This window comes from Callithrix jacchus, chromosome 3, assembly GCF_049354715.1.
Source record: "Callithrix jacchus isolate 240 chromosome 3, calJac240_pri, whole genome shotgun sequence".
Classification (NCBI taxonomy): Eukaryota; Metazoa; Chordata; class Mammalia; order Primates; family Cebidae; genus Callithrix; species Callithrix jacchus.
Window position 1 is genome coordinate 80,943,997 of NC_133504.1, and position 16,890 is coordinate 80,960,886.

The 16,890-nt window shown below is 33.8% G+C and overlaps 1 pseudogene; it reads right to left on the minus strand.

Moving 5' to 3' along the window:
• Positions 1 to 493: 493 nt before the first annotated feature.
• On the minus strand, positions 494 to 14,498 carry LOC100408719 (torsin-1A pseudogene; annotated as a pseudogene).
• Positions 14,499 to 16,890: the final 2,392 nt, after the last annotated feature.

Below are 16,890 nucleotides of genomic sequence, written 5' to 3' on the forward strand. Positions count from 1 at the left end.
CTAGATTATATGCCATAGTTTGCACAATAAGAATATTAAATTACAATTAAATACTTGATTACAATTTAATAAAAGAGATAATTATCACTCACTTTGCTAAATCAAAATAAATAGGTTGAATAGCTGCAGTTGACTTACTGTCTAAACAAAATTCTCTGAAAATTCTTGCAACATGTTGTTAACTACAGAGAAATAGCAATAATTCATCTTGAGGCACCAATTGACATTTAATTAACTAACATCCTTTACATGTAAATTAAAACTTATCTGAGTAACCTAATTGAAAGTGTTTCTAGGATGCTTTTATTGATATACCTAACAACTTTGATTATTTCATCAGTTTAGCTTTATAGAGTAACACAAAAAGATTTATACTATAACTGTATTATATAATAGATACATAGAATAATATTTTTAAAAAATCATGAGCCCTGCGATGAGTGTGCTGGGAGCTGGCTCCTTCCTTCTCTGAGGGCTCAGGAGGCCTCCTGTCCTCGCCCATGGTCCCAAGGTGGCCTGCAGGCACCAGGGATTGAAACCATGTCCAGAGAATTCCTGTCACATCAAACAGAAAACATTCACTTGAGTCCTCCTCAAGGAAAGGAGCAGGGGGCAGAGGCATGGGAAGGACTGAGTGTGGAGTTTCCTCTCCAACTCCAGGCAGTGACTCTCGGTGTCAGTCATGGCTGTCAATCATCGTAGTAATAATCTAACTTGGTAAACACAGTTTTGCAGCCTTTATCCTAGAAAATTCTCTCCTCTTTGGGGAAAAATGTCATCTCCTCAGCCACTCTGCTTACAATGTCTTCATCAATGTCGTAGCCTCGGGACTGCATTTTGACTCTGATACACATTTTTAGGTGTTTGTATTCCAGAGGGAGGAAGGGAACAAAATAATCAATGAGGTTCCGGACAATTAAGCTGCGGTGCCAAAAGCCACTGTTTTTGTTATTGAAAACTGAGGCAGACAAGGCGTGTTCAATGTCTTTGAGCTTGATGTCTTCCCTCTGCTTTCCACTCCTCCAGAAATCTAAAGCCACATCTGTGATCATTTCTGCTCCAGCATTGCTGAGATATATGAAGATGGCTTTCTGGTAGGAGACCCCATCCACCAGGTCTTAGTAGTCAAGGAAAGGCTTGATGGCATGTATGAGACCTGCATGCATCTTATCCATTTCATCAAATATGAAGATGGACCTCGCACAGGTGCTCACATTGCCTCAAATCCACAACTGTAACTGGTCCTTGTACTAGGTGATGTTTGAGGCATGTGGAAAGTGCAGTGTGGCCACAAACAGGTGGACATAGTCACTGTTGAAACCACACTCATAAATATTCTCCGTAAATATTATAATGAAAAAAGGTTTGGTGAACCCCTAACGAGAATAGACAATTTAGAGAGGAATATAAGTGAATTAATGAAACTGAAGAATACAATACGAGAACTCCACGAAGCATGCACAGGTTATAACAGTCAAATTGATCAAGCAGAAGAAAGGATATCAGAGGCCAAAGACCAACTTAATGAAATGAAATGAGAAGACAAGATTAGAGAAGAAAGAATATAAGCAATGAGCAAAGTCTCCAAGAAATATGGGACTATGTGAAAAGACCTAATTTATGTTTGATAGGTGTACCTGAATGTCATGAAGAGAATGAATCCAAGCTGGAAAACATTCTTCAGCATACTATTCAGGAAAGTTTTCCTAACCTAGTAAGGCAGGACAATACTCAACTCCATGTAATACAGAGAACACCACAAAGATATTCCTCAAATAGAGCAACCCCAAGACAGATAATCATTAGATTCACCAGGGTTGAAATAAAGGAGAAAATTCTAAGGGCAGCTAGAGAGAAAGGTCAGGTTACGCATACAGGGAAGCCTATCAGACTCACAGCAGATCTCTCAGCTGTAACCCTACAAACTAGAAGAGAGTGGGGGTCAATATTCAATATCCTCAAAGAAAAGAATTTTCAACCCAGAATCTCATATCCAGCCAAATTAAGCTTCATAAATGAAGGAAAAATAAAATTTTTCATGAACAAGCAAGCACTCAGAGATTTCATCACCACCATGCCTGCTTTACAAGAACTTCTGAAAGAAGCACTATACACAGAAAGGAACAACCAGTATCAGTCATCCCAAAAACTTACCAAAAGGTAAAGAGTATCTCCATAAAGAAGAATCTATATCAACTAATCGGCAAAATAGCCAGATAGCATTAAATGACAATATTAAACTCACAAATATCAATATTAATACTAAATTTAAATGGATTAAATGCCCCAATCAAAGACACAGACAGGCAAATTGAATAAAAAGTCAAAACCCGTCGGTACGCTGTATTCAGATCCATCTCATAAGCAAGGACACAAAGACTCAAAACAAAGGACTGGAGGAAGACTCACCAATCAAATGGAGAGGGGAAACAAAAAGAGTTGTAACTTTCGTCTCTGACAAAATAGACTTTAATAGTAACAAAGACTAAAAGAAACAAAGAAGGACATTACATAATGGTAAAAGGATCAATGCAACAACAGGAGTTAATGATTATAAATATAAATACCTAATATAAGAGCAACCAGATACATAAGACAAGTTCTTAATAACTTATAAAGAGACTTGGACTCCCACACAATAATAGCAGGAGACTTTGACATCACCTTGTTAATATTCGATGGATCAATGAGAAGAAAATTAACAGGGACATCTATGATTAGAACTCAGACCTGGAACAAGTAAACTCAGTGAATATTTATAGAATTGTTCACCCCAGGTCCACAGAACATACATTTTTCTCAGTATCACATTACACCTATTTTGAAAGTGACCACATAATTGGAAGTAAATCACTCTTCAGCATTTGCATAGCATTTCAAAGACTTAAATGGAATATTAGATGGCTGTTTGTTTGTTATTTTCTTCCCTTATTTCTTCCTGTCTCTGCTGTTAAGCACAATTATTGGCATAAGGGAGGTTTTAATACCTATTTTTGGATTGCATTCCAGCCTGGGCAATAGAGCAAGACTCCTGTTCTCTCTCCCCTTTTCTCTTTCTCAGTCTTTCTTTCAAAAAAAAAAAAAATTACATCTTTCTTCCATGTGAAACTTTAGGGGTAAGTTAAAATTTTAAAAAATAATAATATTTTTAAATAGACAAATACTACCTTTATCCAAATTCACAAGTGATTTCATGTTACATGTTGCCTGGTGTATGTTACACCATGCCTATTCATTGTCTTGAACTCATACAAAAACATTAAGGCTGTAAAATATATAAAGTTTAATTTTAAAATAATTTTACTTCTATCTGAACACTGAAACAGTCATTAAATGCATTTTATATTCTGAATCTGTGTTAAAGCTAATACTATTTTGGTCAGTTCTTGAATCCAAGCTATTTAATCTATAAACACAAGACAACGGTATCTCAAATAACAGCAAAATAGAGCTAAAACATTTTAGCCTAGAAACAACCAGTGAGACCAAAAACTTCAACGCTTATCTGCAAGAGTCATTTCCAGTAGAGTGGAGTTTAATTAGAAGTGTTGCTAGGGTGCTTTAATTGATATAACATCAGCTAACCTCGCATATGGCATCAGCATCTGCAAATTAAAAGCTCCATTTTAATAATAAAAATGATAAAAAAAGAGAGAAAATAAGTTGTTTAATGATTATGTTCATAAAAGAAAATTATTTGTTTTCTAAAAATGAAAATTGCAAAGACAGCATAAACTCTCCTGAATATCTTTAACTTTTTACTAATTATTTTGCATGTATTCTTTATTTTTTTAAACTGGAAAGTTAAAAACGACCTTAACCTAGTTGAAATTGTTTGATGTTTTTCTAAGTCTATTGCTTATGTATTATTAGAATGTCACTTTTTCTGGTTGATGGCTCTTGCTTTCCTGCTAGTAAAAATGTTATTTAAAAGGCTTATTCATAGAAAAAAAGGCTTATTCATATTAAATTGGTGCAGTGATAGCTTGAGTGAATTTAACTTAAATACGTAGCAGTTTTTAAACATAACCTGTTAGAATTTCAATAAGAACAAAGCATTTAAGTCAGAAAATATAAGACATTTTTTAATTTCAAAAATGAGAATCAAATGGAAATAATGTAATTCTACTTCATTTATGTGAATTATCACATGATGCTGTACAGAACATTTTGTTTTTCTCACTGGAGGAGTGAAAATAAGTTACTAATTCCCTATTCACTGAATTCTGATATAAAATTACATATACTAAACTGAAAATTTACTAATCTTCAGAAATTTAGTCAGATAAGAAAATAACACTTTAACCAAGCACTAAAAATAACAATTCATGGAAGAAATGTTGTGATTTTTATTTATTGTAATGGTACAAGTATACCTTGAAGTTATTCCCATTCCTTCAAATCTTGCAAAAATAAAATATTTATCCCACAAGATTAGATATAAAATCTTACCTTTGCAATGGTTAATTTTTTATTTCAGCTTGGCTAGGCTATGATGCCCAGATGTTTGATCAAATACCAGTCTAGATGATGCTGTGAAGGAATTTTTTAGATGTGATTAATATTTAAGTCAGTAAAGTTTGAGTAACACAGATTACCCTTCATAATGTGGGTGGGTCTTATCTTCATTCTTAAATTGAAGGTATTAAAGGAGAAAGACTGCAGTCCCCTATGGAGGAAGAAATTCTGCCTCCAGATTGCCTTTGAACTCACAACACATCAATTCTAAGTCTCCATTGTTCTGACTTGGTCTGCTGATTTTATATTTACCACCCCATATAGTCACAGGAACCAGTTATTTAAAATAAACCTTTCTCTTTACACACACACACACACACACACACACACACCCATTGGTTGTTTCTCTGGAGAACTCTAATACAAATTTCTTTAACTATATTATGCATTGGAAACCATTAAATAAGCCTGATATTTCTCATGGCTTTTCTTGAGGTGCAAAGTAGGAAATTCACAATTTGCTACTCTAATAATCAACTTACAGATCGAATAAGAATTGAAGCAGGGTGTATCAATAAGGAAATAATTGTTAAGTTTCAATAGACCCCTGGTAATAAAATCTGTATTACAATAACATGAAAAGTACGTGATGAAATAGCAAATATAGACAAACCATTTATTAAGTCTGACCACACAAACCACAAACCAGTAAATCTGGAAGAAATGGATAAATTCCTGGACACTTGCACTCCCCCAGAGTGCACTCTTCCAGAGTGCAAGTGTCCAGGAATTTATCCATTTCTTCCAGATTTACTGGTTTGTGTGCAGAGTTGTTTGTAGTAATCTTTGATGGTAGTTTGTATTTCTGTGGAGTCATTGGTGATGTCCCCTTTATCGTTTTTTATTGCATCTATTTGATTCTTCTCTCTTTTCTTTTTATTAGTCTGTCTAGTGGTCTATTTTGTTGATCTTTTCAAAAAACCAGATCCTGGATCTGTTGGTCTTTTGAAAGGTTTTTTTGTGTCTCTGTATCCTTCAGTTCTGCTCTTATCTTAGTTATTTCTTGTCTTCTGCTAGCTTTTGAGTTTTTTTATCTTGCTCCTCTAACTCTTTCAATTTTGATGATAGGGTATCAATTTTAGACCTTTCCTTGATCATCATGTGGGCAGTATTGCTATGAATTTCCCTCTAGACATTGCTGTAAATGTGTCCCAGAGATTCTGGTATGTTGTGTCTTTGTTCTCATCAGTTTCAAAGAATGTCATTATTTCTGCCTTCATTTCATTGTTTATCCAGTCTACATTCAGGAGCCAGTTGTTCATTTTCCATGAAGTTGTGCAGTTTTGAGTTAGTTTCTTAATCCTGAGTTCTAATTTGATTGCACTGTGGTCTATGAGACTGTTTGCTGTGACCCGGTGTTTTGCATTTGCCGAGGAGTGATTTACTTCCAATTATGTGGTTGTTTTTTTTCTGTTTTGTTTTTTGGTTTTTGGTTTTTTGAGACGGAGTTTCGCTCTTGTTACCCAGGCTGGAGTGCAATGGCGCGATCTCGGTTCACCGCAACCTCCACCTCCTGGGTTCAGGCAATTCTCCTCCCTCAGCCTCCTGAGTAGCTAGGATGACAGGCACGCACCACCATACCGAGCTAATTTTTTGTATTTTTAGTAGAGACAGGGTTTCACCATGTTGACCAGGATGGTCTCGATTTCTTGACCTTGTGATCCACCCACATCGGCCGCTCAAAGTGCTGGGATTACAGGCTTGAGCCACCACGCCCGGCCCGTCGGTTTTAAAGTAAGTGCAGAGTGGTGCTGAGAAGAATGTATGTGTGTATATATATATATATATATTCTGTGGATTTGGGGTTAAGAGAACACATGGACACAGGGAGGGTAGCATCACACACTGCAGACAGTGTTGGGGATAGAGGAGGGACAGCGAGGGTTGGGGAGGGTGGGAAGGGATAATGAGGGGAGAAATACCAGATGTGGGTGATGGGGGGATGAAGGCAGCAAACCACCTTGACAGGTGTGTACCTATGCAACAATCCTGCATGATCTGAACATGCGCCCCAGAACCTAAAGTACAATTTAAAAAAAAAAAATTTAGTAGTGGCAATACAAGTAAATTTATAGGTCTAATGACAGAAAATTGGTGTCTATTTTCTCAGTAAGTCGAGAGTGAGTTTATCTGCTGAGTATAGAGGAGAGTTTATAGGGTCAGAAGTTTAAAGCCATTGAAAACTTTTCAAATAGCTGTTGTGATAAATGAGAAAGGGAGGTGATGAAGGAAATGGAAGGTTGTTCTGCAATATTGAAGGCAACCATGAAGTTAAACACTTAAATTTATGGTGGCCACAATCCAAATGTTGTACAATTTACTACCACAATATTCAGCAGCCTCAGTGCGAGATAATTTTCATTTGGAGTTTTCAAGACTAGAGGTTTTTCAGAAGAGTTTTAAAAAATGGACAATAAGGAATATGGCTAAGTTGTTGATGACAGAGTTTTCATGATAAAACATTTAGCCCAGTAGAAGGCCAAAAAATAAAGATGAAATAGATAAATAAGAAAAAAAAACAAAGCAAAACTAAGTTGTAAGCTATAAAATAGATACAGGTAGAGTAGATACAAAATTTTAATAAAGAGAAACTAAGTTGTCTACTTCAGAATTGGAATTCTCAATAGGCCAAATAAAATATATAGAGGAAACAACTAAATTAGAAAAATGGATGCAAAACTAACAAAATATTGCAAAGATGTGATGTAGGAATGCACATTATTAGAAATACAAATGTAACCATCAGAACAGATATAAAGATAAATTCACTGAATATGATATATTTCAGTCAGTAAGTTGCCATGTACCTTGGGAAATTCCACATGAATTTCACAGAACAAATGTGGTCAAATATTTAGATGGAGAGTGAGATGTAATATAGGTTTTAAATTCTATGGTAACTGGAGGCACATTTACTTAATAATAAGAAGAAGATATAGGAGGGTGCTGTAGCTGGGTGGCATGTCTTAAAGAAAGAAGCAAGGCTATTTTAGAAAGGAAGGAACAGGACAGATGTAAAGGCAGCATTAGAGATCAAGCATATCTGAGACTCCAGCTCTCAATCTTTAGTTAAAAAGTGTTTACGAGAAAATTAGTCTTTCCATGAGACTACAAGACAGGAAGAAACTAATTGCCACTGTCACAGGAAGATGAAGGGAATATGAAAGTGAGAAATTAGGAATGATAATTTGTTGACCAAAGGACAGAAAGTCTAGAACATGCAGAGAAATGAATTTAGAGAAGGGAGAAAGAAAGGACTTGGTTAAGAGAAAAGGAAGAACAAACAGCTATAGGTAGGTAAATATGAATATAGAAAAGATGGTAGTTCTAAATGGCAATGGGATTTTCTAAAGCATTATCTGAGATGGGTGGATTAGAATTCACTTGGGCTTTTCATCATTGTAGCAGCACTTTGGATGATCTGCGGCCCTAACATATTTTATTACCTTCTTAATTGAAGGACACCAGCCAATTCTAAAAGGAGGATCCTGGTTTGGATTCACTATGTTTTAGAGGTATTACCAGATTCCAGTAGATCTCAGAGTTGAATACAAAGCCTGAAATTCTGGAACCTTCTTTTTGGTGTTTCTCAGCTAGTACAGATTCTGAGATTGTAGAGCTCTATTAATTATCTATATCCAACTTTTTTTACAATATTGAAATTTTTGATTACTTTTTTCTATTCACTTGATAGTGACTTTTCAACCTATAACCTACTTTTTATAAAAAAAAATTTACATTCCTAAAATCTACAAACTAAGTAGTATGATAAATATTTCTACAGTAAAGGAAAACAAAGAAAAACAAACTAGTTATATGCAGATGCAAGATGAAAGTATATATAATTTGAAAATTCCAAGAATGAAGATATTGCTGATGAATCCAGTAAATTACTATGTAACATACTCTGCACATGGAAGCCAGAACTGAAAGTATAATAAAAAAGTGTAATTTTTTCCTAATGAGTTCAAATAATATAGGACATGCACCTAGAATTAAAGAGTATTAATTTTCTTAGTAAGTTTTTAATACAATATGTGGATAGGTACTGGACAAACTAGACATTCTAGGCCAAAAAGAAAAATACTTTAGCCTATAATTAACACCGAAGTCAAAGAGTATACAAAGTTAATTGAATATAGATCATAGATTTAAATGCAAAATTAAAGCTACAAAATATATATTAAAAATATAGGACCACATAAACACATTAATTCAAAATTTTGTATAGATTTAAATATAAAATTTTAAACTTTTAGGAAAATAATTTTTGAGAAAAGTAAAATATCACAACCAAAAGCAAAGTCTATTATGTAAGGTATTGTTAAGTCGTTCTTCATCAAAATTAAAACCTACTGATTTCGACAAGACCCTATAAAGAGATAATCTACAGCATAGGATAAAATATTGGCTAACGACATGGCTGAGGAAAGTCTTGTATCTAGAATATATGAATAATTTTCAAAATTCATCAACAAAACAAACAACATAATTAAAAATGGGCAAAATACACCAACACCCTATTCTTTAAAAAGAAGATACACATTATAAGCAAATATATAATATTCAACATCATTAGCCACTGTGGAAATGCAAATGAAAACCATAATGAGATATTGTTACATGTTTATTGGAATAACTAAAAATTTATTAAAAACCTCATTGTAATGTTATAATGCTGGCAAACATGTAGAGTAACTGGATACCTCATATATTGATACTGGGATTATACTGCAGTATAAACATTCTGGACAATATTTGATAGTTTCTTATTAACAGATGCACTTATTTAAAGATAGCAATTGTTCTCTTGGAAATTTATCCCAGAGAAATGAAAACTCAAATTTGAAGAAACACTTGCACATTAATGTAATCAGAACCTAGATAAAAAAACAGAATTCTACCATATCCATACAAGTCTTATTTTTAACTCTGTTCTCCTATAGTGAGAAATTTGGTTATTACTTGTTATTATATACTTAATGAGTTCAAATAAGTATTGCTCAATCCCACTATGTGTAAACAATGTCCCATAATTTCTGTTGCTACCTCTCTATGCTCTTGGGTTCTGAATACCTACAGTTGGTCTTTGAAAACCTATGCTGGGCTGTACATATATTCCCTGTCTTTAGTGAACATCCTTACTTCCACACTTCCTTACATTCCCCAACTCCCCACCCTCTTCCCCAGCCTTGTGAACTAAGGCTTTAGTATCTCAAACTGGGCAATCGCAGATGTCTATACTTGTCTTTTTATGAGCATAAATTCAAGTAACAATGAATTCATAGTTCCACTCTGGGCCTCATTGCAGCTTTAAAACATAAAGTGAATCCAAACCAGGGTTTTTCTTTCAGAATTAGCTGGTGTCCTTCAATTAAGAAGGTAATAAAATATGTTAGGTCTAAAATATGTTAGACCATCCAGAGTGCTGCTGCTGTTTATGAAAATCCTAAGTGAATTCTAATCCACCTGTTTTAGATAATGCTTTAGAAAATCACACTGCCAGTAAGAACTACCATCTTTTCCATATTCAGATTTTCCTGCCCATAGCTATTTGTTTTTCCTTTTCTCTTAACCAAATCTTCCATTTCTCCCCTCTCTAAATTCATTTCACAGCATGTTCTGGACATTCTATCTTTTGGTAAATGAACTCTCATTCTTAACTTCTCACTTTCACATTCCCTTCATCTGTCACGACAATAACAGTTAGGTTCATCCTGCCTGCAGTCTCATGGAAAAGATATTTTTTCTTATCTACCCTTTGTAACTAAAAAAATGACAGTTGGAGTATCAGATATGCCTGCCTTCTATAAAGGATTCATTACACTTTTGTTAATGAAGATTAACAAAACATAATAACTGGATTTCATATGATTATTGTCACATGCAGACTTTATTTTCCTAAAGTAAATATTTTCCCTAATATCATTATTACAATTTTGAGGTAACAAAATTTAAAAATGTTGGCTATATGGTTTTTAGGTTTTTTTCTCTCCTTAAAAGCAGAAATGTAATGAAGTACATCAAAAAGAAAAATGAAGTTTGTTTGCTAATGTCCCTCTTTATACTTCCCTATACACAATCCATTTTAAATAATTTAGTGATATATATATATAAACAGAAACTAATGTCTCCAAAATTTTTAGAAATTAGTTAAACTGACTAACGCAATATAGATCTATGTTAGCTGAGTAGATTGAAAGCTATGTGTGTTGGTAAATCGACAATCTTTTCTCCATTAGAGAAAATAAAACTGATCTTGCCCACATTTTATTGGTACATTGTATTAGTATCTTCCAGTGTTACAGAATGTTATGCTGATACAGCTCAGAAGATAAGATTAAATATAACTCTGCCTTATCTGTATAAGGGATTCTCTGGCTAACTCTGGTATAAATTGGGCATGAAATGAATGTATTACTGCAAAAGTGTGGAAATAAAACCCATTATAAACTAGAAATTAATCGTTGCAATGGTAAATCATTTTGTAAGCCACAGGATTTTCTTTCTGACTGCTTTGCTTTATTCTTTTTAAGGCTTCACTGAAAAGCAATTACTTTCTTTTTCTATTTACTTTTCTTACTCATGACTTTCATATTAATGTGTACCTCATCCATTTCGTATATATTTAAAGAACTAATTGGTTCTTAAAGGTCTATTGATTTGGTGGCCATAGTCTGTATTTGCTTTTCACCTACCTTTTAAAAACCTGTATCCTACAACATAAAATAGTTTTAAAAAAACACTTAATAAAGCATAAATCATGTAAAATGAAAATTTTATTCTTTGATATATGGAATGTGATGAGTCAATGCTCTATAAGAATTAGAATGAATTTCCTTTTATTTTTACCTTGTTATTCTCAAATTCCTTTGTGGCATTACCATGTGATTAATGTATTGAAAAGTAGCAGGCAAGTGCATTTGTTATCTATTCAGCGAGTTATGTACTTATATTTAGTAAATTTTAGGACCCATCACTTGTTGTTATAAATAAGTTATAACTTCAGGAAACCAATATGTATGTGTAGTTTTAAAAACATTTTACACTACATCATATATTTTGTGACATTTGCTTTGTGAAACTTGTTCCACACCTTTTAAGTCAAACCTACTAAAATTATTTAAAAAGAGAGGTTCAGACTCTAACACTATATATGCATTCGTGGAATACAATAATTGTAAAAATATCTGTGAATAAAAATAGAAATGGGCCCATTGCACTTTGTATCCAGAATACTAACAAAGCCATAACTATACAAATAAAACTCTCACACATGAATAAATACTACAATAAATGGCCTTTATCAAATAAAATGTGAGTTATTTGATGGAAAGGAACATAAGAAAGGCATAAACCGCTGAGTTTTATAAACAAGGCAGAAGGAAATTATAAGTAGAAGTTGCAGGTGAAGATGCAGGTGAACGACCTTTGTGAATTACAGTGGCATTGCAGATGGAGGGCTCTGGCCCCTTGTCTTTGAATTTACTCACCACCATAATTATGAGAGAGAACTATAAATAAGCTTTTAATGCAGAGAGCAAGGTCAGGCTCATCCAAGTGGAAGATCATGGGGGTAAATGATAATTCTACCTGGTGTTCTTTCCCCTTGCCTAGTTAATAAACTTATCATTCAGCAGATCTTGATGATACAAGTTTTATGTGCATACATCAATGAGACTTCCAAATTATATTGAAGAATTAGCCTACTTAGCATATAAACCAATTCTTATTGTGAGGTTATATACTGAAATAGAGTACACTATATCTTTTTTACATAATGCTTTTTTTAAATTTTATCTAAGTATGTGATTTCTGAAGAACTCTTGTTGAAGTCCCTGTTCATTTACACAACTACAATAGAGCTCAGTGAAAATACATTTATGATTTCCATGGTAAAAAAATCCTCAACAGTCAATCCCTTGAAAGCAATTTCTGTATACTATTTAAAACTTGTAGACTGATCTTTCCAAATATTTTAGAGTGATGGACTTCTTTTACAGATATAAGAGGAGACATTCTCTTCAGATACAGAGTTTATTTTAGTTCAAGAATTGGTGCTTAGATCCAAGACCATCAAATTTGAAAGCTTGGTTTGCTCTCTTTCGCATTTAGTACCATAGTTTATTGTCATTTCAGAAAATCTTCAGATTTTACATTCATTCCAGAGAGACTGAGGTTTTATATCAGGGATTAGCTGATGACCCTGTGCCAATTTTGTTCTTCCCGTGCCGTTGCCTACAACCAAGTGCAAGCTACCATCCTGAATGCTGTAGGATTTCCTTCAATTGCCTTTGTCTTTGGAGGCTTTTCCTTGTTTTTGGCCATTTTGATAAGTGTTAAATCTGGCATGACAAATCTTAACCAGGAAAGTAGTATAAACTATTTATGTTTAAAAATTTGCCATAGTTATTATGTGGAGTAAGGCTTGTAGCTTGGCAGCAGAGAGTCAGTTTAGAGCTATGGTAGTACTACCGGTGGGGTTAACAGCAGCAGTTAAAATGAATGGATTTGGATCATATTTTCTGGTAGGAATTGATAAAAGATGACCTATTAAGAGCAACTAGGAGGAATCAAGGGATTAGCAGATTTGTTTTTGCAGGTGCTAATTAAGTGAGAAGAATATGGGATAATCTAATTCGTGTGGTAGAGAGGAGACTAGTATCATCAGTTTTGTTTTTAATATATTAAGACTGAGATGCATATTAATTTAACATTTAGGAATTTGATATTGTAAAGTGGATTTATTATTGTGTTGTGTTGAGATGAGTTTAAAGATAGAGGCAGGAATTTGAGTGTATTATAGTGCAGTTGGCATTTTTTCTGGGAAAATTTGTTTACTAGTAAAAAGTGTGTACATGATATATGCCCACCCTATCACACATTAAGAGTCTAAAATGGTGTATTGTTAGTTGATATCACTAGATAGTCCCTGTTAAGTAATTTTGTTTTTTTCACTTCTGAATATCAAGGCTTAAATATGTATCTCAAACTTTTAAAAAAATATGTAAAAAATATATTTTAAAAGACTATTTATAAAGCCATAGAGATTTTTAGTGACCTGATCTATATTTTTTGTTATGTGAATTATACATTTAATTTTTTGCCAATTTCCCAATATTCAATCTAATATTCTGCACATGTGCTACTGCATATATGAACTTACTATGCAAGTTCCATCTGCTACTCATCAATTTGTTGTAGTTAAGATTTTAAGCTGCCCCCTTAACATGAATACTGCCTTTTTACTTTGCCCTAATCAGTTCTTGAGAATGGAGAATGTTATTCTGTATTTATAAAGCATGGGTTATTAATTTTTAATTTTTTAATTTTTATGTTAAAGAGAAGATCTTACTCTGTTGCAAAGGCACAATCATGGATGACTGTAACCTTCAGCTACTGACCTCAACTATTTCTCTCGCATCAGCTTTCTGAATAGCTAAAACTACAGGCACATACCATCATTCCCAAATAAGCTTTGAAAATTTTATAATGGTAGAGTCTTGCTTTATTACCCAGGATGGTTTTGAACTCCTGGCATGAAGTGATTCTCCCACCTTGGAATCCCAAAGAACTGGGATTGCAGGATTCAGTCACCATGCTAAGTTTATTATAAATAAATTTATTTTTATTAAATGATATTTTATATTATCAAATTATTGTATATAAATAACACATGTAATTTTAAACTGTAATAAAATAAATACTTGAGTACATACCGCTTAATTTAAGATCTGGTATAATCTTATAATTATAATGTCTCATCAAAATAGTATGAAATATTATAGAAAAATGAAAGCATAATGTTTTTATTAATTTTTGTTTCCATAACAAATTATCTTGATTAGGTAATTGATAAACAATATAAATTTTTTGCTTACAGTCCCGGAGGATGAGAAATTTAAAATCAAGTTGTTGACAGATTCGATGTCTGATAAGAGCTCTGCCTTTGCTTTAAAGCTGTGACCTTCTTCCTGCATCCTCACATGGCAGAAAGGGTAAACTGGCTCCCCTAAGCCGTTTATAGTGCACTAAACCCATTCATGAGGATGGAGCCCTTATGACCTATAACCTTCCAAAATCCTCACCTTGTCATACAGCTGCATTGGTCTTTATTTGAATTTTGGGACACAAACATTCAGACTATAGCGTATACATTTTGAATACAAATAGAGTATTGATGACACAATGTTTGAATTTCGAATCCTATTAAAGAGGCTTCCCTGTTGAATTGGATAATCAAATACAATAAAGGTTATAGCGTATACGGCAATTGTTAAGGGATGAATATGTTCCTTACAAATTTATATATCAAAATATGGATTCTAACCCCAGTACTTTGGATTATAACTGTATTTGGTGATGGAACCTTAGAGAAATAATTAAATTAGAATAATATCATTAGGGTAGACACTATTTTAATACGATACATATCCCCATAAAAAGCAAAGATCAGGGCAAAGATTCACAGAATGAACACAAGGTGAAGACGTTGGGAGAGGACAGCTGTCTACAATTTAGAAGTGAGTCCTTGGAGGAACCCACCTTGATCTTGAGACTCTAGCCTCTAAAATTGTGAAGATAAATTTCTGTTGTTTAAGCCACCCATTTCTGTGGTGCTTTGTTATAGCACTCTTAGTATAATGCTACAGTAATTTTAGCCCTATCAAATAATGACATGTCAGTATATTTCAAAAGATGTACATTATAGCCAGAGTACTCACTATGGAATGAATATTTGTGCCTTCTAAAATGCCAAGATTGATACCTAATGCCTAATGATGGTATTAGGAGGTAGGTCCTTTGGGAGGTTTACTAGGTCATGAGGGCAGAATCCTTATAAAAGAATTATTAGTGTCCTTGTAAAAGAAGCCTCAGAGATCTCCTTTATCTTTTTCATCAGGTAAGGATGCAGAGCAAGAAGAAGGCTATCTATGGACCCGGAACCAGGCCCTCACAAGAAACTGTATCTTCAAGCACCTTGATCTTGGACTTCCTAGTCTCCAAAACTGTGAGAAATACATTTCTGTTGTATATGTCACTCCGTTTATGATTATTTTCTTATTGTAGGCTGACTGGACTAAGACAAGTACTTAGATTTTCAAAAGCAGTGAGCTGGTATTATCCTCTACCTTATCATAGTTATTTTTGCTTGTTAATTGGCCAAGTAAATTTGAAACATATGTATCACTTTAGAATATCTTTATCTTTTCTTACAGGTTTATCTCAAATATTTTACCTAGAATTCCCATTATTTGTACCTTCTTAGACTTCAGTTCTGGCAAGCTCTAATAGCTCGTGGCATTTGAGCTTTAGTTTTTGTCCTGGGTTAAGTTTCTTTAACTTTCTATGTGAAAGAGGAACTAAAAAAAAAAAATAGTCAAAACTACCACCAAATTAAATGACTCATGTTAAGAGACACTTGATGAAGAGCATTTACAGAAACATAATCGGAATTAATTATATACATATATGAAGCTATGTTTTATGCAAAATTGTTAAAATTGCAGGTTTTAGTTTCAGACACTTCTATGTTCTAACTGTCCTATCCCTTAACAGCTGTTGATTCTGATCCTGTTTGAACATTAGTGAAAGCTGCCATAAAGAGGGATAACATAATGCCCACCTCATCCTCATGAGATAGTGTTTGGCATATAGAAATAACTCAGTCTCCAGTATTTGCTAGTAGTTCTCTGCATACTTCCTGTTTAACCTCACACTGCCCTTGGCCAGTTTTCACTGAGCATTTGTTTTCTAAATACAAGTGAGTAGAAAATATGAACTGCTCTGCCAATCATGCAGCAGGCAGTGGCTTGATGTTAGAGATAGATGTATAAGAGAGAAGTCCACCAAACACTCTTGCATCGTAGTCAATGGGGATTAATGAGGTTCATTTACGTTTCTGCTGTTTGAAATAACACTAGTATTTATGTGAATTAGTATGATCCTGAATTTGAAAATAAAACCAGAAGCAGCAGTATTGCCTTTCATTTTTTCTTTTCTAATCTTCAAATGGAAAATCTTTATTTGATGAATTACATAGTTATTAAATCTAGGAAAGGTAAAGCTATAAATCCAAAGACTTATTCTGTATGGAAAGTCCTTACCGAATGTGAAATTCTGTGTCTTTATGACCACTGTAACTGAGCTGTGGTGGAGATTGAAGATGGCAATTGAAGAAATGTCAAGTACAGTGCAGGATCTCTCCTTGACCTCCTCTTTCCAGTGAAAAATTATGTTGCTTTCTTGTGAGGAGAAGTTACTTAAAAAGTTAGGTATAACTCAGAAATTTCAAAATTTGAATTTTAAAGTGATGATAGCCAAGCTGGGTGAAACATAAATCCACCTAGTCTCTGCTCCTCTCCCTAGCCT